We start from the raw sequence: 21,506 nt of genomic DNA on the forward strand, positions 1-21,506 counted from the left end.
AAGCATTTAGTCCCTGATTTCACATTTTTTTTTCATTCTTACAATATCAGGTTTCATATCTGCAATTTCCAGGAAAACAAATGTGATTAAAACTAGGTTAAAAACAAAAGCAGAAGAACTCTGTGAAATCACTCTATTTTAAGACTTCAGATTAATATAGGCATTAATATCATTTTTTCACTAAATTTACAGATTTCCTAAGAACTTTGTAGCAGGCATTGCAGACTGGCTACCCCAAATTCACTCATAACCCATTCCTCTACTGAGGACATGTTCACTCTTTCTGGACTCCATGGAGTTTCTTGTGCAATTGCATTCATGTCTACCAAAGTATTTACAAGGAATTTATGTTTGGATCTTCTTAAGAGTATTACGGACCTGGGTTTTGACATTTGCCCTTTTCTTTTGTTCTTTCCCTTCTATCTGCTTGGAACACAGATTGAAAGCCTTTATTAGGAATAAAAGATTTTGAAATTGTAGACGTTATACATCAAATTTAGTGTTTATTATTTTTTAACTTACACAAGAGTTCATGACTATATTGTAATTAAATGGCGAACAAACCAACATTGATAGCAGGACAAATGTCAATTTTATCATGATAGAGTTGAGATGGGGAGATGTAACTCAATAAGATGTCCAAATGGAATTTCTATCTGAATCTCAGAATAAGACTTACTAATTCAGTCACATATTCTACTAATCACAGATAAGATTCCCCATATGGAAGAAAAGTCTAGCCAAGTGACAGAAGTCATGATGAAGATAATACAAACTTGTTCTCCTTAGGACTGGATTTGCTCCTAAAAGGAAGTAGGCAGGGTAGGCTACCCATGCCTACTTAGTCTTTCTGGTAAGACTCAATATACAAAGGATATGAGACCTTCACTCTAAGCCTTCACTCTCATCTTGGCAGATGGGACAGTGGACAGTAAAGTCGGAGGGTACTTACAGAAAATCTTTTGTATTGGAAACCAGGAAGGTGTTCTATCTTTAATGTATAAAAATACTACTGATGGTATGGATTTATGTGTTAGATACTTTATCACTTTAAAAAATAATTTTAAAAATGATTTTATTTATTTATTTGTCATAGAGAGAGCAGGAGAGAGCACAAGCAGAGAGAGTGGCAGGCAGAGGGAGGGCACGAGCAGGGGGGAGGGGCAGAGGGAGAGAGAGAAGCAGACTCCGGACTGAGCGGGGAGCCCGATATGGGGCTCGATCCCAGGACCCTGGGATCGTGACCTGAGCCGAAGGCAGACACTTAACCGACTGAGCCACCCAGGCACCCCTAAAAAATAATTTTAAACATGTATTTGAGAATCTTTCTTTAAACCAGTTTAATTGATGTAAAAATATTTATTTTATCCCCTGCTTATATTTATAAGTACATTTCCTCCTTCATTATAAAACGTATGCTGGTGAATTGTAGCTTTGATGACTGATGTCGATTGGCTAACATTCAAATTGCAAGATACTTAAAGTATGTATGATTGCAAGTAAAAATACATGCATATGACCAATATTTGAGAAAAATGTGCCATTTGGCTGTAGAATGCAGCAATAGAAATCAGATAAATCCATAAGTCAACATAATTATAATAGACCCTAGACTTTTCATGAAACTTGCAAACTAGTTTCTGAAGATCTCATATAAAGGACATAGGCAAAACTAACTGAAGTGATATTTATAATGATAAACAAAGGACATTTTGCCTCCCAGCTACCTAAATATTTCATAGAAAGAGCCCTTACAAGTCTTAGAGGGGTCCTAAATTGGGGTAATAACCCAACCCCTTACATTGACTCCCTGTATACTCCATCCTTGGCTGGGAAGAGCCGGTGAAAAGCCCAGCTTCCATGAAACCATGGAGATGGAATTTAGAGCACAGACCTGATTTGGAAGACTCTGAGGCACATTCTCTTGTCCCGGTCATGCATCAATAAAGAAAAGATACAGCACTGACACACAACTGAAAAGATATCAAAATTTAAGAAATATGTTTTTGAAATTAGAATAGGAAGTATATGGTTAAAGTAGAAACAAAAACAAAGGTAAAAGGATCAATTGATACTTGGACTAGATTAAAATATAAACTTTGATAAAATAAGAAACAACATTAACAACATTTAAGAAAAAGTACATACTGGGGTAAAATAGATGAGATTTCTAGAATATAAAAATGTCAATATTTATAATTCATATAAAATTTCCCAAGTCAATAAGAAAGTTCAGCCATTTCATAAAAATGGGTAAATTATTGGAATATGAAAATCTAAAAAGACATTTTTCAAACATCAAATAATCTTTTGTAGTAATTCATAGCATGCCTTGGAACATCTAGAAAATCCTAGAGTAATTTATTAGAGGCAGCAAAAAGATCCGGAAGCAGTCCAGATGCACAAACAGGAACATTTTCCTTCTCAAGATATTTGGGGAATTCTGAAACTATGCAGGATGGTTGGTCACAGTGCTAGGCTAAAACCTCTAAGTAGCAGACTAGATACGCCAACAGTTACTCTCCAGGGAGGGGATAAAAACCTGCCAGGCTCACCAGCAAGGTCAAATCTCGTTCACTGACACTGGGATCCAGTCTCCTTACAAAGGGAGAATGGGGAAGGAGAGGCTTCATCTTTATTCTCACATTCAGAAATGGTACACAACCCCTTGCTCATGGACCTTTGGTCTTGTAAATTATATATAACAATCCAATTTCTGTGGAAGAGAATAGGTTATATTGGATAAGTAGAAGTTTCTGCCCTTTCAACCATCTACCATATTCTTTTCCAGTCAGACAAAATCCAACATTTTTCTTTTTGAAAAATGGAATTTCAATTTTTTGGTTTATACTCATAATGTAGTACTCTCAAGTGGAAATAATAAATCAAATACATTTGACTCCTCTAAGACTTGTAAAGGCTCTTGCTATAAAATATTTAGATAGCTGGGAAGCAAAATGTCCTTTTTTATCATTATAAATACCACTTTATGTATTTTTTGCATACATCCTTTACATTAGTTCTAGAGTATTCCATGAGTTAAGGATAACAGTTTAAAATAGTTTTCTGCAGCACTCATGAAAATAAATTAAAAAAAATAGAAATGATAAAGTAAAAGAATAATGCTAACCCTCTATAGATTTTGCTACTTTTGCTGTATTTGCATGTTTGTTTCTGAGGTGTGTTTAGCAATTTTGCAATGTCTTTACTTTCATCTATAAGAACTGAGTAAACTATTTGGAGAAATTTATCTCTATTTCTGGAATATATAATATAAATTTATCCCCATTTCTGGGAATGAAATAATTTTCTTTTTCTTTTTTTTTTTTCCCACCTCTGCTGCACGGAATTCCAGGAACTTCTAAACATCAAGAATCAAAAACAAAATAAGCTCAAGTGCAAGGCATGTGCACACACACAAACACACAAAATCAGAGGTGTTTTATTACCTGGGGACATAAAAGTTTAGAGCCAAGAAGATAGAACATAAGTCAGTAACTTGAATATCCAGGTTACTGACAAATCTGCCAACTCTGAAGAAAGTCAATCCATGATTGATGAGGAGTGAGTGATATTTTGGATTCACTAACTCTACATGAAAGCATCCTTGAGGCATTCTGGTAGAAAGAACCACGATGTCTAATTCCCCACGAAGTAATGTCTGCATTACTTGAATGAATTTGTAGCATACTTCAATATCAAATTCATGAAATGAATGTAAAGAACTTAAGATATCCTGACTTTTCAGAAAATAAATTTTTTTCACATAGTTTTCCAATTTATGTTATATTACACAGTATAAGTAATCATTTTATCTTCCATTTTTCCTGAGTTTTATCTATAACTTCCAATTTATACAATAACTTACCTAAAAACCAGAGTTGTGTTTTTTTTAGTAGAATACTGATTAATATTTTCATTCTCATTTGATGAATGGTTATCTTAGAAAACAGTTTAGTCTGATTTACTGAATACAATGATAATTATGATGATAAAAGCAACTAACAGTTGCTGGAAACTTGCTCTGTAACTTGCATTCTCCTAATGTGATTTGCCTATATTAGTTACATAAATTATCTCATAACTTTCATTTTACCAATTAGGAAAATAAATCAGGTAAAAGAATTTAAATAACATAATCAAGATTATATGGCTAATAACAGGCAGCAATGACATTTGACTAGGAAGTCCTATGTGAAAGGCTATGCTTTCTGCTATTCTAATACTGCTTTCTCAATTTAAACTAGTCAAGTTATTAAAATAACAAAATTAATTATGTAAATATATATAAATATTACTGTATAACATTATAAAAGTAAAAAATTAAATAAATGAGTCCTTCACCCATGTTTTGTAATATTTTCACTGACATTTAAAGCAGGAGTAAGTTCTACAAAAAACACTTATTAAAGATATTTTTACAATTTTGGAAGAAAACAAAAAATGTTTTTGGAAAACATTCTATTTATATAATGAGTTCATTTAATATTATTGTTTAATTAAATTCTATTTCCTTTTATCAATGTTCTTTTATTTCCAAGTCTAAAAGAAAATTAATAGCTTGAATGCCCATTTGATTAAGTGCTTACTGACCTTGGGTCAGCATTTCTACTTGGCTTTATTATTTTCCACATGAGACCCAATTCCCTGGTGGACTAATTTGAACAAATCCATGCAAAATATTAATTAGGTGTACTAGTGAATGCAAAAATGGCAAAAATTCTCTGTAGCTAAAGATCAGCTTTTCTGCCTTTGACAAGTCTATGCTTTCTTGTAATGTGATCTCTTCATCATAGGTTTCTCAATCCCCAAAGATAAATTAATTATTCCTAGACTGCCTCAACCTATTTCATCTTTATCTGATTAAGGCTAATTATTGCCTAGATGCTGATCTGGTCACAGAAAAATATCCTTTGGAGAACTGGAAATTGAGGTAGGAAGCTTTGTAAAGAGTACTACAATACAAAATACTACACTTGAGTAAATATGGAATACTAAAGGGGTTATCCATACCTATAACAAATGTACAAAAAATTTTGTTTGTGTGTAGAAATCTTTGTCATAGTCACCTGATAATATAGAAGCAAAAATTATTTATTTGAATTTTAAAATAATAATAAATTATAACTTTTGTAATGAGAGACAGAATGACATGTTTTAAATGTGACGGGTCCTGTGCATTCTTTTATATTTATGGTTAGGACTTTGACTTCCTATATAAAATTCATATGGCAGTCTTTGCTTTTAACTGTAGTTTTTAAATGTACATTTCATGACCTATGAATTATTTTCGTGATCTCATTCTTAGGTGAGTGCAGTTTCTTTCTTGCTTTCTTTCCTCCTGTCTTTTTTTTTTTTTTTTTAAGATTTTATTTATTTGACACAGAGAGACACAGTGAGAGAGGGAACACAAGCAAGGGGTGGGGCAGAGGGAGAAGCAGGCTTCCCGCTGAGCAGGGAGCCCGATGCGGGGCGGGATCCCAAGACCCTGGCATCATGACCTGAGCTGAAGGCAGACGCTTAACAACTGAGCCACCCAGGTGCCCCTCTCCTGTCTTTTTTAAATCTTTAACCATCATTTCTTCTTTTCTCACTTCTTTTCTTACTTCCTTCCCTCTTCCTTCCCTTCCAGTTTTTCTTTCTTATTTTACTTGTTTGCTTTCTCTTTTGTGTTATTTTTTTCTTATTTAGTTTGATAAATAATTAAGAATCTTAAAATTCTATACTAAATATAATTTAATATGACAAATCAGATGAAAGAATAGTTAATATATTGTATGTTACAATCTCAAGACATGAAAATATTACTCTATCTGAATGAGAAAAGAAATACAATATGAAATTATTCTAGCCTTGGAGATGCTCATATGTGCATTTCATTTTAAAAATACCTTAAAAAATGCTAGCAACATTTTGAAATTATAATAAAAGTAATCATATGAATTCCTCTTCCAATAGTATCCTAAAATTTAATTGGATTTAGAACTTTATAAATTTTATTTTCCTTAAGAGAGTATTTTTCCTTAGTGCCATTTTGAGTTTAGGTTTTTATTAATATGATTTTGAAAAAGCTTAGTATGGTTTCATCAGAAATCCCTCCAGACCATGATTGACTGATTACATAGCATTTTTTTTCTTCAGTGTATTAGAAGTGCTAACCAAAATTGGAACTACAATGGCTTACTTTTAATGAGAAAAATCTTATTAGCTACTCAGAAATAAATGGCATGAGGAAAAAAAAAATGAGTCAGATCTAGAAATACAAATAAATCAAAATCAATGTTTATACTGAAAGGAAAAAAATGAAGATGTAAGAAGTTTAAATGAGTTCTATCCTTTGAAATATGATTTTTCTGTATCAGTGATATTTTCTGAATCATTCCCAAAATGGTTAATTTTTAACTTACTTTTCTACAGGAATGAAACACAAAATCATTAATTCATTTAAACATTTGCTTTAAGTAGTGCCATTAAAATGCCATATTATTACATAACTTAGAGGTTAAATTTTCTTCGTTTCAATTCGTATTTTCCTTAAATTGTAATTTAAGTTTGGTTGACCTACAATATTATATTAGTTTCAGGTGTACACCATGGTGATTTAACAGTTTTATATATTACACAATGCTCATCATAAGTGTAGTTACCATCTGTCACCCTACATACTTATAATATTAGTAACTATATTCCCTATGTTGTACTTAATTCATATTTTCTTATGTATGAGAATCATGTGCTATGGTCTTAATGTTTGTCTCCTCCCAAAATCTATATGTTGAAATTCTAATGCCCGCTGAGATGGTATTGATAAGTAGATATTTTGGAAGGAAATTTGGTCATGAGGGTGGAGCCATCATGAAAAAGACTGATGCCCTTATAAAGGAGACCCAATACAGTTTCCTAACCTCTTTAACCATGTGAGGATACGGAAGAAATTGCTGGCTATGAACCAGAAAGTAGGCCATCACCAGAATGAGATTGCTAGTACCTTGATCTCATACTTTTCAGTCTCCAAAACCTTGAGAAATCAATTTCTGTTGTAGTAGTTTGAATGGAATAAGACAACAGGAAAGAACAGTGCCTGTTCTGAACTATCAGAGTAAAAAAACCTCATCATTCATGAGGAGTTGGGTGGAAGACTAGGAAGAGTCATGTGTCATTTAGTGGGGAAAAGCAACCTAGACCAAATGTAGCTCTGACCTGATTTAACAAACACTTAAAAGTATGACTCAAAAAGATCAGTTTCAATTTTATATTAAACTTTTCAATAAGCACATTAGCTGTAAATGGTATAAACAATTCAATTAAGACTCCAAGGTGACCACTTTATATAAAAATTCAAGATCCATTATATACTGCTTTGGGGAGCCAGTTAGCACTTTTAATCATCTGCGTATCCTCAGCTCTCAAGGTTTTGGCCACCCCTTCATCTGGACCACTTTTCAGGATAGCTTTTGCAGTTGGCTATCCTAAAAAGTGAGACAATGCAGTCAAAGTCTTGTATTACACCTGATCTTCCTCAAAATAAATAGGCTTGCTTACTACTTGCTAGGAATTTGGAAGTTTCCCTAAGCCCAGGATTCTATTCCTTTAATGGACCTGCACGGGTCCCTAAGTCATCCTGTGAGGTGTAGTGCTCAGGAAACCAGTACATTGCTAATGTTCCTGCTACTGCCGCTGTTGTGAGTAATAAAGTCACTTCTCTCCAACCTACCAGACTCATGTCCTCTGTTGGAATTCCTGGAACAATGGCAGCCTAACTTATAGAATTATTTCAGTGGCAGTTCCTCTGCTTCTAGCTCCCACATTTACCCCACTAGATCAAACATAAGGTAAAAATCTCAACCTTGTTTAGAAGCAATCTACTTTAAAAATAAATACACAAGTGAGTGGAAATAAAAATGATTTAAAATGTATACCATGCTAACCCTAATCAAAAACAGTAGTGACTAAATTAGTTTTGTGATGTAGGTTTTTGAGCAAAGAATATTACCAGGGTCATTTCATAATGATAAAGGGGTCAGTCCAGTAAAATGGCCCAACGATTCTAAGCACCCACGCACTTAATATCAGAACTGCAAAATATTTTAAGCAAAAGCTGATAAAATTGCAAGAAGAAGTAGGCAGATCCACAATTATGGTCAGAGATTTCAATGACACTTTCTTGCTATTAAAAAAAAAAAAAAAAAGGGTGCCTGGGTGGCTCAGTTGGTTAAACGACTGCCTTCGGCTCAGGTCATGATCCCAGGGTCCTGGGATCGAGTCCCACATCGGGCTCCCGGCTCAACGGGGAGCCTGCTTCTCCCTCTGACCCTCTCCTCTCTCATGCTGTTTCTCTTTCCCTCGCTCTCTAATAAATAAATAAATAAAATCTTAAAAAAAAAAAAAAAGGTCAGTAAGGATATAAGAAACTTGGACATTATCCAAGAAGTTGACTCAATTGATGCTTATAGTATACGTCAAATAAGGACAGCAGTATACACATTGTTTTTAAATGTACAAAAATATTTACCAAGATAGATATAATTAATACAAATTTTAATAAATGTAGAAGGATTCAAGTATTAAATAGGATATTCTCCAAAGATATTGGAATTAAACTAGAAATCATTAACTGGTGACCTGGAAAATATCCAAATACATGAAACTTAATCCTATACTTCAAAATAATGTGAATCAAAGAAATATTGAAGAGGCAAATTAGAAAGATTTTTTTTCTGAAGAAACATAACACACCATTTCAATTTGTAGAATGCAGCTATAAATATAGGGACATTTCCAGTAGTAACTACATAGACTAAGAAGACGAAATGTTTCAAATCATTAATTTCAGATTCTACCGTAAATAACTAGAAAGAGTATTTTAAACTAAAAGTAAACAAAAGAAAGGAAATGATAAAAGTCAGAGCATGAGTTAATGAAATAGAAAACACAATAAAACAAGAAAAAAAACTGATGTAATCAATAATGGGTTCTTGACAGAATCAACAAAATTTATGAATTTATAGTTGGATTGATCAGGAAAAAAAAAGAGATGGAACAGAAATTTCTAATATTGGAAATGGCAAGGTGACATTATTGTTAATTCTACAGATTAAAAAATAATAGGATATTATGAACAAATTTATGGCAATAAATTTGAAAATTTAGGTAAAATGGACAAATTCTTTAAAGGACATAAATCATTAAAGCTGACTAAAGAATTGCTGAATTCCTCTACATCTAATGAAGAGATACAGAAAACTGGAAAGATGCCAATCTTCTACCTGCCACAAGAGAACAGCTGGACAAACTGCAAATAATGACTTTTCTTGAAACTATCAGGGAACTGAGGTCAGGGGGCAAACAACTATTCATAAATACTGAGTGACACAGAAAGCAATAGGGAAAAACTGGGCCTGAGTATTTGCTTACCTGGGACACACATCACCAAATGATTTATAAATAAGGATAAGCTAGAATATTTTAACAATTTCCTAGTGTATAGGCTAGTGAGAGAGTGTAAAACCATAGGGGGTATCAGACATACTAGAATTTACTCCCTTTGAAGGCTTTTTCTCCAAAAATATCACCAAATACTCACAGGGAAGATCAGAATGAGTCCTGAGCACACTTCCCTCAAGGTGATGGTCTGAGTACTGGAACAGCAACCTCTGCCCAAAATGCACCCACAACCTTCTCTCTTAAGTCTTCTAAGGATTAAAAGGTCTCATCTAAATTTGCGGTGTGCAAGCATGCTTGGAAAACCCCATGGGCAACAGAGGAAGGAAAGATCAGCTATAGACAAAAATCCACCCAGACCTTTCTTCTACAATCTGTAGGAACAAAGGCTTCAAGACACCAGCCTGAGGGCATTGAAGCCTCCAGATGAAATGCAGCTCTCAAAGTCACCTTGACTTTAGCCAATGAAATGCACATCAGACTTCTGACCTCTAGAACTATAATATGATAAACTTGTATTGTTCTATGTCACTGGATTTGTGGTAATTTATTATAGCAGCAATAGAAAACAAATACAGCTATCATTCTAATATTTTACACAAATCCTCTTGAAAAGCATACACTATCAACCCTTGTAGGGAAATGTGATCACGTCTCAACATTTTTAGTACTTAACTAGAAGATTCACCACTAATACAAACACTAATCTTTGTAATATCTCTGTCTCTGTCTGTAATTCTCTTCCATACCTGTCTGTTTTTCTTTCTCATACACAACAGTAAAATTTACTTTTTGGATCCCAAGATTAAGCTCCAGTTATACCTTCTATTCCTTGTTAACTGAAGACATCATGAAGTATGTTTGTTTAAACTCCCATAGCATCTACCATTTGTACTATTCAATTCATTGTGTCATAGGTTAATACAATTGCCATTTTCCCTTCATCTGTATTTGTCTTAACAATGTAGGGACATTAGAATTTGTCTGTGATATAAGTGCAATTCCCAGTTTGTATTTTGAATTTGTTTTCCTGGATAAATTTTGTTTTTATAGTTCCATTTTGACCTGAGTTATTTCTGTTTATTTTTTTTTAAGATTTTTTTTTAAATTTATTCATTTGAGATGGAGAGATACAGAGAGAGCATAAGCAGGGGAGAGGTGCAGAGGGAGAGGGAGAAACAGGCTCTCCACTGAGCAGGGAGCCTGATGTGGGACTCGATCCCAGGACCCTGGGATCATGACCTGAGCTGAAGGCAGAGGCTTAACCCTCTGAGCCACCCAGGCACCCATTTCTGTTTATTTTTTAAAAAATTTTAGCAACAGCTATTAAAAAAAAAAAAAAAAAAAAAACATTGAGCTGCATCTTTAATTATAATATACAAAGGTGTCTTAGAAAAATCTCATAAGAGAAGCTCTCTCTAAATTCAGTTGTATAAGGAGAACAGATTGCCTTTATCATGATGGTTAGTTTTTTACCTTACTGATATGATTAAAGGGTACTGATAAATTCTTGATAAAGAAAAAGAAAGGCCAGGGTTGATAAAAACAATTTATGGCAATAAAAATAGTATAATCAACGTCCAGAGAAAAGATTGGTTTGGGGAGGTGGGTCAAAATTTAAAAATAGGCCAGAAGTTAATCTAATCAACCCATTCCACAAAATTAGGAGAATAGAGTTTTATGTTGGTGAAAGTGGGCAGTTTTGTGCCTACAGACAGGAAGAGTGAAAGGATGACCATGAGAAGCTGGAAATACAATGTGATGCCCCATTGAGGTTAGGTCTCATAACTACAAACTATTACAACGTGAACTTACCAGAGTCACAAAGCAAAGGGCACTTCTTTTTCAGGTACCTAGCGTCCCAAAAGACTTCACCTTAGGCTTTGCTGGTCATAGCATGAAACAAAAATGTTCAAGCTTAATCTTACAGCTACAGCTTAGAAGATTGAAGAAGAAGTCTCCGAGAACTTTGGGAGTATCTTCAAAATTGTCAAACAGCTAGTTTTTAAAGAAAAAATAAAAACACATCAAACATTTCCTTATGGTGGGTCTATCTGTCTATCTATCTATCATCTATCTATCTATCATCTATCCATCTAAATATAAAAGTTAATTGAGGTTACCTTGAGAAAGTTTATCATTGTATATCAACATCAATGGCATTCATGAAAATATTAGTATTAAAATGGGAACAAAGCTGTGAGATTATGGGAAGAGCATGCCCCATAACAGAAACCTGTGATGCCAGAGATTGAGTTAGGTCCCCATCGGGCTAAACACCAATTTCATGGAAGGTGAGTCTTTCTGTGTTTCGGGTTGTTTATTATCATTAAATAGATATTGTTTAGGGATCCAGCTTCTTGGTTCATTTATCATCATCATCTCAAGTAGATTATGGCTAATGATGGGTAAATACGCAGTGGTGATTTGGATGTGTGAGGATGTTTATTTGTCTGTTGAACATGGAGTTTTGTTAATACGGTCATTTTTCAATCTCCCCCAAGTTGCGGTGATTTATATCCATGTAGATTTAAAAAAGTGGAAATTAATTTCATGCCATCAATTTGCTTTTCCACTGAGTAATTTGGGATACAAGATGTTGGTTTAAAATGTAAGAAGAAAATTAACTCCCAGCAAAGTAATTTAGCCATTCAGTTGGAGTTTATTTTTCCATTAAAGAAACAACTTCTGAGTGTGCATAAATTCTTAATTTTGCATAAAAATAATACAAAAGCCTGGTTATTACAATTACTTCCAACCCATATATGTCTGTAATTATGAAATACATGTCATTTTGCCTTATTTTGTTACTCATAGCAGTGGATTTTCTTTTAGAGATAATTTTGTCACAAAGTACATTTGTAAAGCCCCATGCTATATATCAGGGTAGATTTTTAAAAAGTTTTTTAAAAAGTTATTGGTTCAAAATAACAGAATTCTGTTTTTAGTGTGACTCTAAGTTTTCACAATACAAAGATAAAAACAAAGGAGTTCTGATATTCATTCTATTCTTCAAATTAGCAATACTAAGTTCATCAGAAAACAGAATATTGATTTGATGTTTAGCCTTTTTCTATCCATGTCAATTTTCTCTAAAAAAGTTGTTTAAAATACTGTTTTTCATTTGTTTATGTAATGTTCTATCTGTATTATCCAAATATAAAGAAACTTAACAAAATATACCTGTTAAAGCAAAAAGTATACATCAGACCCATGGAAAGGAGCAGAAACATAATTATATATCCTCTTCTGTAAGGATGCTGTATATTATTATTATCACTTTACCAGGGAAGTGTTTCAGGTTCCTAGAAGATGAGAAAATCACCAAGGGTTAATTAAATAGTTGTCAAACAAATATGGTGCTCTTTCAGATCATGACTGGAGTCTCTAATGTGTTCATTGCCATAACTCTTTATTGCAAACATACATAAATACATTAATTCTTGATGTCTTCACTGATATCTTAGAAACTTAAAATTTATTACAGGACAATCATGTACATATAGTATATACGGAGGTTTTCTTCTAGAGAGAGAGAGAGAGAGAAGAAAATGGTTACATTTACAAACTGCTCTCCTCTTATATATCCCTAACTCAGCATTGAAGAAAGTTACGAGGTCATATTTCATAATCTAACTTTCAGTAAAGCAAGTCACAATGCCATCTCCTTTCAGCTACTCGATAAGGATCTTCATTATTGGAGAAGCCCACTTTCACAGGAGGTATTCTCACTACCATTAGTCTGTGCATTGTATCCTGTTTCCAATAACTTCACGTCCATTACCATTCTGGTTACCTTTTTTTCAGGTTAAATTCTAAGTGATTCAAAGGTACTGCTTGGCATTTGGTTATGTGGATACACATCCCTATTATCTTTTTAAATTCTAGACACTAGGCCTTTATTAATATAACCAGAAACCTCATCAGCTTCCCAAATAACATCTTAATCCTGTCAATAATTGGATCTATCTCTTTGAATCATAAATCTGTCACCAATCATATTCTCTACTTCTATCATATAAGTTTGCATTGCATTTCCCTAAATACTATGTATAGGACATTCCCCTTGCTGCGTGCCCACTAAGTCTATAGAAGAGTAAATTACAGTCCGTTTTTATCACCCCTAGAAGGAAAGTCCCAAACCCTCAGTGTGGAGCTTCTGAAGGTAATTTTGAGACCTGGTGAATAAGAGAACTGGCTATTGCAGTGTTGAAAGGAAGAAACGTGGGAAACCAGAGGATAAAATGTGAATCTTGGGAAATGTTCATTTCTGGAGTTAAACAAATTAAATTGGGAAGAGAAAGTATTCTTTGGAAACTTAGTGACGCTAGGGGGAAAAAAAAGACTAAAAAGTGTCTCCAGACGGAAACTCAAAAACAAGTTAATATCAGTAAATCAGAAGACTGATTCCCCTCCCCAAACACAACATGTAATTTGTTATGAAAACTGTGTTTTAATGTGGCAACTGATGAAAACAATCTTGAACTAAGAAACCAAACAAACCTCTCTTATTCTTTCTCCCCATATGATTGTCTCATATTGTAGGTCTGTGAAAACAATCATGAATACAAAAAAAATAAAAATAAAATAGAAAAACATCAAACAAAACCTCATATCCAAAGTTAATGAAATAAATAGAATATGAATTAATGAAATAAATAGAATATGAGAATCAAAAACTTTCATTAAAAAAAGTACTCTAACAGTCTAATTAGAAGAAAAATCTAATGCAACATTGCAATATGAATTAAATATAACACCAAACTACTGCAAATGTGTGGGGGGTGCAAAATTCAAAAAATATAAATAAAAAAACCTACAACAATACTGTAGAAAAGATATGGACAATGATTTTATTATATGCAGAGCCCTTGAGGGGAAGTAATGGCAGTGGGGGCTGAGGTTACATTTCCCAAATTCATGGACAGCTGGTCTGGACCTTTGACTTGGTGTGGCAAATTAACTGTGAGCACAACTTATTTTGCCATGTTCAAGAAGATGTTTTAAGAACTAAAATATAGACCTTCATGCTCTATTTTGTCCCATGTCTTAATGACTAGTCATGTGTCAACCAGAGACTGTCTTGATATTTTTGCCTCTGAAATGGAAGTGGATTTTTCTCTTCACACTATATTCCTTTATTTCTTTAATGCTATATCATAACTTCACATTTTTAGTCCCATTTGTATTATTATTATTATTATTATTATTATTATTATTATTATTTTAGTGCCACTTGCTTTAACTTTTCCACATATGCAAGTGATCACATCTTCCTTGATTTCTTATTTGCCTTGAGGAAATTTAGCTGAATATTCCTTGACACACCCTACCTCTTCTGGCTTCCGTTTCCTCCCTTGTCTTCAATTTTTCTTGGAAGATGTATTGGTCTGCTACAGCTGCCATACAAAATACCACGGACTGGCTGTCTTAACCAACAGAAATGTATGTTCTCACAGTCCTGGAGGCTTGAAGTTCCAGCTCAAGGGCTAATCTCACTCCTGATAAGCATCTCTCCCTGGCTTGTACATAGCTACCCCTGCACTGGATATTCACACGAACTTTCCTCTATGCCTCTGTGGACACTTCCCACAGATGGGCTTTCTGGTGTCTCTTGTAAGGACACTACTCCTATCACATTAGAACTCCACTCTAAAGACCTCATTTCACCTTCATTACTTCCTTAGAGGTCCCATCTCCAAACACAGCCACAATGGGGGTAGTAATTTTGACCTAGGATTTTGAGAAGACACAAACATGTAGATCATAACAGAAGACTTGGCAGTGTTTCAAGCCACTAGCCTATTCTGATAATCTGAGGTGAAATAGTGCTGGATCATTTTGGACATTGGGTGACACAAGCTTAGGATCTAGGGCTTTTCTCTCTTTTCTGAGACCCTGTGTCAGGATCTACTCCACTAATCTAGCAGCTTATTTCAGTCTTTTGAATTTCATTTTGTATATTCCTCTTATCTTCATGCAACAGAGAACATGTCAGGCTATTCAGAGTCTATTTTTCATAAATATTTGTAAATACCTCCTACCAATGAATTACTAGAAATGCAGACCTTTCCAATTTATCTAAATTACAGGAAGGTTGATTTTTTAAATAATTGCTAGTGTAGCATTGGAAGATCTTGTGTCAAAGATTTGATTAATGCATACCATTTGGAGAATCCTCTTAATACTCTTAAAATGTAATATATTTTTTTAAATGGTGGTAACTATTGAAATTAAACAATCAAAACCTTCCATAAACATCTAAAATTTAAAAAACAAAATAACAAGAAAATTTAAATTACTTCATTTTACCATCCGCTTGCATTTATGCTTAATGTGTCAAATCATAATTTGCAGACCGAAATTGTTTTTCAAGCTACATAATTAAACTTTAAAACAAAAAGTCCTCATTTATAAAATACTAATGCTGACTTAGATGTTATTGGAAGTACAATTTCAGATGTTGACAAGAGGTATAGAAGAGTTTGGAAAAGAATGTATCACAAATAGGCATCTCAGCAAGAGCTACATAATTTTTTAAACCTAAAAATAAAGCACTATTTTGTCATCCCAATGTCAATTTCTCAACTGGTCTTAATATTCCATAATCTCTTATGGAAAATATTAGATGAAATACACGAAGAAAATTTACTAGTAGTAGTCTAATGGATAAATCCAAATTGTATGTATTTGCAAACAAAAGACGTGTATTAATGGCAAATGCATATAAAATGTATTGAGTCCAAGAAGATAAATAGAAGACACATGACCACAGCCCTCACCCTTCTGTGTTACTTTTGAATGTCTTGAGAACAGTTATTTTGTGCTTTGCCTTTAAATTTTATCTCAGAAAGTTCCTTTCCTAGGCTGCATTTGTTTATTTTACCTTTTTTTAGTTTGGATAGCCTAATTCTGGATTATCTTCAGAGAAAATGTGTGATGTGGGAGGGAGAAATCTTTAAGCATAGAGGTCAATGGGTGTTGAAGTCAGCTAGAACATCCTGGCTCACAGTAATATAGCTCTATTTCATGGAACATTTATTATTATAATAACTAAATATGGCACTGCTTCAGCTTGGCAAAAGTGATAGAATGCCTCCTGTAAATATTAATAATCTCACTGTCTTCATTTTGTACATCTGTCTCCCTTGATACCTTTGAATTTATCAAAACTATTTTTAGAATTAGTACCCCACAGTGAGAAGCATATATTTAACGTGGATTCTGAGTCAAATTACTACAAAAACATTTTCAGATCCCTAAACATTTTATAAGAGATATCTCAAGACACCACATATCATTCTGAGTTTCTACAAAGCATTTCCCTTTCCTGACTGTAAATACCTGAACTTGAGGATGCTTTCTTACACGTGCACTTGCATTGATGAGTGCAGTAACATATGCAAATAATAACATGTTTATTTTATTTTATCACTCTCTATTAGAGAAAACAAAAAGCAGGATACTTATTTCTACAAATCCATACAAATTTACAGACAGTCAGCATATATGCTGTTACTATAGTTATAATGGAACTGAAGCTTTTGTGGATTACTTTCCAATACATTTTGCATGTCTCTTCTAAACCAAAGAATTATCAATTTTTTTCAAGTTTTTATTATATCTGAATATATTTACTGTCTATTTGCACACACACCCCCCACCTGGCATACATTTAAATATAGATGATAGACATATAAATTACAGGAATAATGGTATTTATCTTATTTCACAGTCCAAAACCAAAAAATAAGACAGGAAGAACATATGTTTAATACTATTATGCACATTACACATAACTTATTCTTATTTATAAATTATATGGCATTATAAGCAGAAAATATTTCATGTCAGTTTTTATTTTTAAAGAAAACAGATTATTTTAGTATATTCAATCAAAATATATATCATAAGTGTTTGAAATTACCACATTTTATTTAGTATATCAAGTATGTTTGCTTGTAATTCATATGTTCTATTTAATATTATTTTAATTTTGTTTTTTGACTACTTGCTCTGTTCTTTTCTTTAGGAAATTTGCTAGTAGTTTCATATAATTATGCAAATTTATACATTTCTTATCTTTCTAAAAATGTTTGCTTTATAATTATTGCTTGTGTTATTAGATTTAGACTAATCCACAGCTTTTGTAGTTTCCAGAGTGCAATTTAATTAAAATATTTTTTCAGCAAGATGTTTCTGGTTTGTATGTCTGAAAATTTTCTGTTCTCTTATTGTTGACCACAGCTATGACTGAATGTCTATTTAAAATTTCTATTCTTTTACTTTGAGAGATCTAATTCACTGTCTTTGAGTATTCTATGCTGCTGATTAAAGGGATGGCATTAATATGTTTATTATTGACTCCCTGTGATTGACTTTTATTGTTTTCTGCAAGCTATTTGGGTCTACATTTTGTTGTTAGTAAAATTCTGAAGTTTCACTAAGTGATTTCTAATGTTGATCATTTAATTTCTAAATTTATTGTGTTTGGCACTCAGTTACAAGTACTATTCTAGATTGTAATATAATATAAATATATATTATGTGATATATATTTTATGTTATTTATATCATATAAATCTTTTCAGAAGAGTATTAAGATTAGATTAGTCCCATCAGATATTCAAATTTACAAGACAGCTGTGATACTTTAAAAGTATGACACTGACATAAGAACGCATCAAACCAAAAAAAGTGCCCAACAGCAAGTCCAGAAATTAAATATAAATATATTAGTAAATTATAAAATATGAATATAAAAGCAGATAGAGATTTTATTTTCATGAAAGTATTTCAACAATCTAGTAGCCATCTGAAAATATTCAAATAAATATAGATACTGTCTTTTTCCCATTGGATATTCTTTCCTGCTTTGTCAAAGATTAATTGCCCATAGAGTTGTGGGTTCATTTCTGGGTTTTCATTTTGCTCCATTGACCTATGTGTCTATTTTTGTGCCATACAATAGTATCTTACTGTCTTGCTCACTACAGCTGTGTAAAATAACTTGAAGTCCAGAACTGTGATGCTTTTAACTTTGCTTTTCTTTTTCAAGGCTGCTTTGGCAATTTGGGGTCTTTTGTGGTTCCATACAAATTTTAGGATTGCTTTTCCTAGCTCTGTGAAAAATGTTGTTGGTATTTTGATAAAGATTGTTTTAAATGTGTAGATTGCTTTGAGTAGTATAGACATTTTATCAATATTTGTTCTTCCAATCCATGAGCATAGAAAATTTTTCCATTTCTTTGTGTCATCTTGAATTTCTTTCATCAGTGTCTTATAGTTTTCAAAGTACAGGTCTTTCACCACTTTGGTTATTTTATTCCTTCCTCCATATCTTAACGGTTTTTGGTGCAATTGTAAGTGGGATTGATTTCTCCTTCTGTTGCTTTATTATTGGTGTATAGAAATGCAACAGATTTCTGTACATTGATTTTGAATCCTGTGACTTCGCTGAATTTATTTATAAGTCCTAGCAGTTTTTTGGTGGAGTCTTTCAGGTTTTCTATAGAGTATCATGTTATCTGTAAATACTGAACGTTTGACTTCTTCCTTGCTAAATTGGATGATTTTTATTTCTTTTTCTTGTCTGATTGCTGTGGCTAGGACTTCTAGTACTCTATTAAATAGCAGTGGTGAGAGTGGACATCACTGTCTTGTTCCTTGGGTAAACCCTTGGGTAAACTGGAAAGCAACATGCAGAAGAATGGAAGTGGACCACTTTCTCACACCCAACACAAAAATAAATTCAAAATGGATTAAAGACCTAAATATGAGACCTGAAACAATAAAAATCCTAGTGGAGGAGAACACAGGCAGTGACCCATAAAAATCAACACCCAAAAAACCAAATAATTCAATTAAAAAATGGGAACTATCCTACCATCCAGCAATTGCATCCAGCAAAACTAGGTTTTCACCCAAAGAATACAAAAATAGTAATTCAAAGGGATACATGCACACGCATGTTTATAGAAGCATTATTATCTACAGTAGCCAAATTTTGGAAACAGCCCAAGTGTCCATCAACTGATTAATGGATATAGAAAATGTGGTATATATATATATATAATGGAATATTACTCAGCCACAAAAAAGAATGAAATCTTGCTATTTGTGATGACATGGATGGAGCTAGAGAGTATTATGCTAAGCAAAGTAAGTCAGTCAGAGAAAGACAAATACCATATATTTCACACATATGTAGAATTTAAGAAACAAAACAAATGAACAAAGGGGGGAAAAAAAAGAGAGCAAGAGAGGCAAACCAAGAAACAGACTCTTAACTATAGAGAACAAACTGATGGCTACCAGAGGCAAGGTGGGTGGTGGGATGGGCAAAATAGGTGATAGGAATTAAGGAGTGCACTTGTGATGAGCACTGGGTGTTGAATGGAAGTCTTGAATTATTATATTGTAGACCCGAAACTAATATTACAGTGTACGTTAACTAAGTGAAATTTAAATAAAAACTTAAGAAAATGAAAAGAAAGAATGGAGGAAATAAAGATATAATTTTTTTGTAATGGGCTGAGTCTATCTATAATAAGAAAAAACAAAAGCTGAAGTGAAAGTTCATAGAAAACTTCGAGTATCCCTAACTGTGACACACAGAGATTAGAAATGGTGCTAAATATAGGTGATGTAAATGATTATAAATGTATATTTTGGGGCATATTGAGCAATTTGTGCTGGAGCTTATCAATAAAGAACATACTAAATTTGAAAATAAAGACATCAATAATATACTTCCTGTTTCCATAGATTTGTTTATTCTAGATGTTTCATTTAAATTGTAAAATAGATTATAGTCCATAATCCAAATGCAGATTTTTGAAAGATAGGGGTAAATGCCAAAGTAAAAGTGTTAGGCAACTGGTAGGAGGCTAAGAAGTAGACACAAAAATTATAAACAGGATCCCAAAGAGATAAATGCACTTTAATGGTCACTGTAGCATTTTTCACAATAGCCAAAACAAAGAAATAACCTCAATATTCCCTGACAGATGAATGGATTAAAAATATGGTCTATATATATAGGATATTATCTAGCCTTAAAAACAAGGGAAATCTGATGCAGGATCTAGTTACAATGTAGCTGTAAAGTGCTGCCTTGTCTTTGCCCCCTGCTCAAAATAAAGCTGTTAGCTTTCTAGCCCTGTCCGCCATGGTGCTTAGCAGCCAGGGATGCATGGTTTCAGACATGTTTACCAAGTTAAACACTGACTTGAGGGGTGCCTGGGTGGCTCAGTCGTTAAGCATCTGCCTTTGGCTCAGGTCATGATCCCAGTGTCCTGGGATCGGGCCCCGCATCGGGCTCCCTGCTCCGTGGGAAGCCTGCTCTCCCTCTCCCACTCCCCCTGCTTGTGTTCCCTCTCTCGCTGTGTCTCTCTGTCAAATAAATAAATAAAATATTAAAAAAACAAAACAAACAAACAAAAGAAACAAAGGAAATCTGCCACATGTGACAACATGGATAAACCTGGAGGATATTATATTAGGTGAAATAAGTAAGCCACAGAAGAACAAATACTGCATGATTCCATTCATATGAGATATCTAAATTAGTCAAACTCATAAAAAGAATAAAATGGTGGTTGCCAGAGACTGGAGAGAGGGAGGACATAGGTGGCTGTTGTTCAACTGGTATTAAAGTTTCACTTTGGCAAAGTGAATCAATCCTAGAGATCTGCTGTACAATATTTTGCATATAGTTAACACTGTATTGTATACTTTAAGTTCTGTACACAGGTTAGATCTCATATTAAGTGTTCTTACATGGAGAAAAGGAAGAAAAGAGAGAAGGAGGGAGAAAAAGCAATAGTATTGGTAAGTTCACCTTGGAGAAAAGGAGAGTGGGTAAAAATAGTAAGTCAAAGTTGCTGCCATCAATTCTTTTCTCCTGTGTGAGAATGCTGTTCCTCATATCAAATACGGAATATAAATCCCTTCCCTTAAATCCATGACTTTCCTTGATTTGTGGAATGTGGAGGAGTTAAGATGTTTTGGAGCTTACAATAATTGGTCATAAGAAACTTTGTAGTATCCTTTCACTAGTCTTG

General features: G+C 33.4%; 1 non-coding gene across 1 annotated transcript; it reads left to right on the plus strand.

Annotated features, from left to right (window-relative positions):
- Positions 1 to 20,518: 20,518 nt before the first annotated feature.
- Positions 20,519 to 20,649, plus strand: LOC123836697 (small nucleolar RNA SNORA63). Its single transcript, XR_006789027.2, has one exon. It is a non-coding gene; the product is annotated as a small nucleolar RNA SNORA63 (small nucleolar RNA).
- The last annotated feature ends 857 nt before the right edge of the window (positions 20,650 to 21,506 follow it).

Source organism: Mirounga angustirostris, unplaced genomic scaffold (genome assembly GCF_029215605.1).
Source record: "Mirounga angustirostris isolate CCGP_5_RB_7025 unplaced genomic scaffold, mMirAng1.0.hap1 SCAF_7, whole genome shotgun sequence".
Lineage (NCBI taxonomy): Eukaryota > Metazoa > Chordata > Mammalia > Carnivora > Phocidae > Mirounga > Mirounga angustirostris.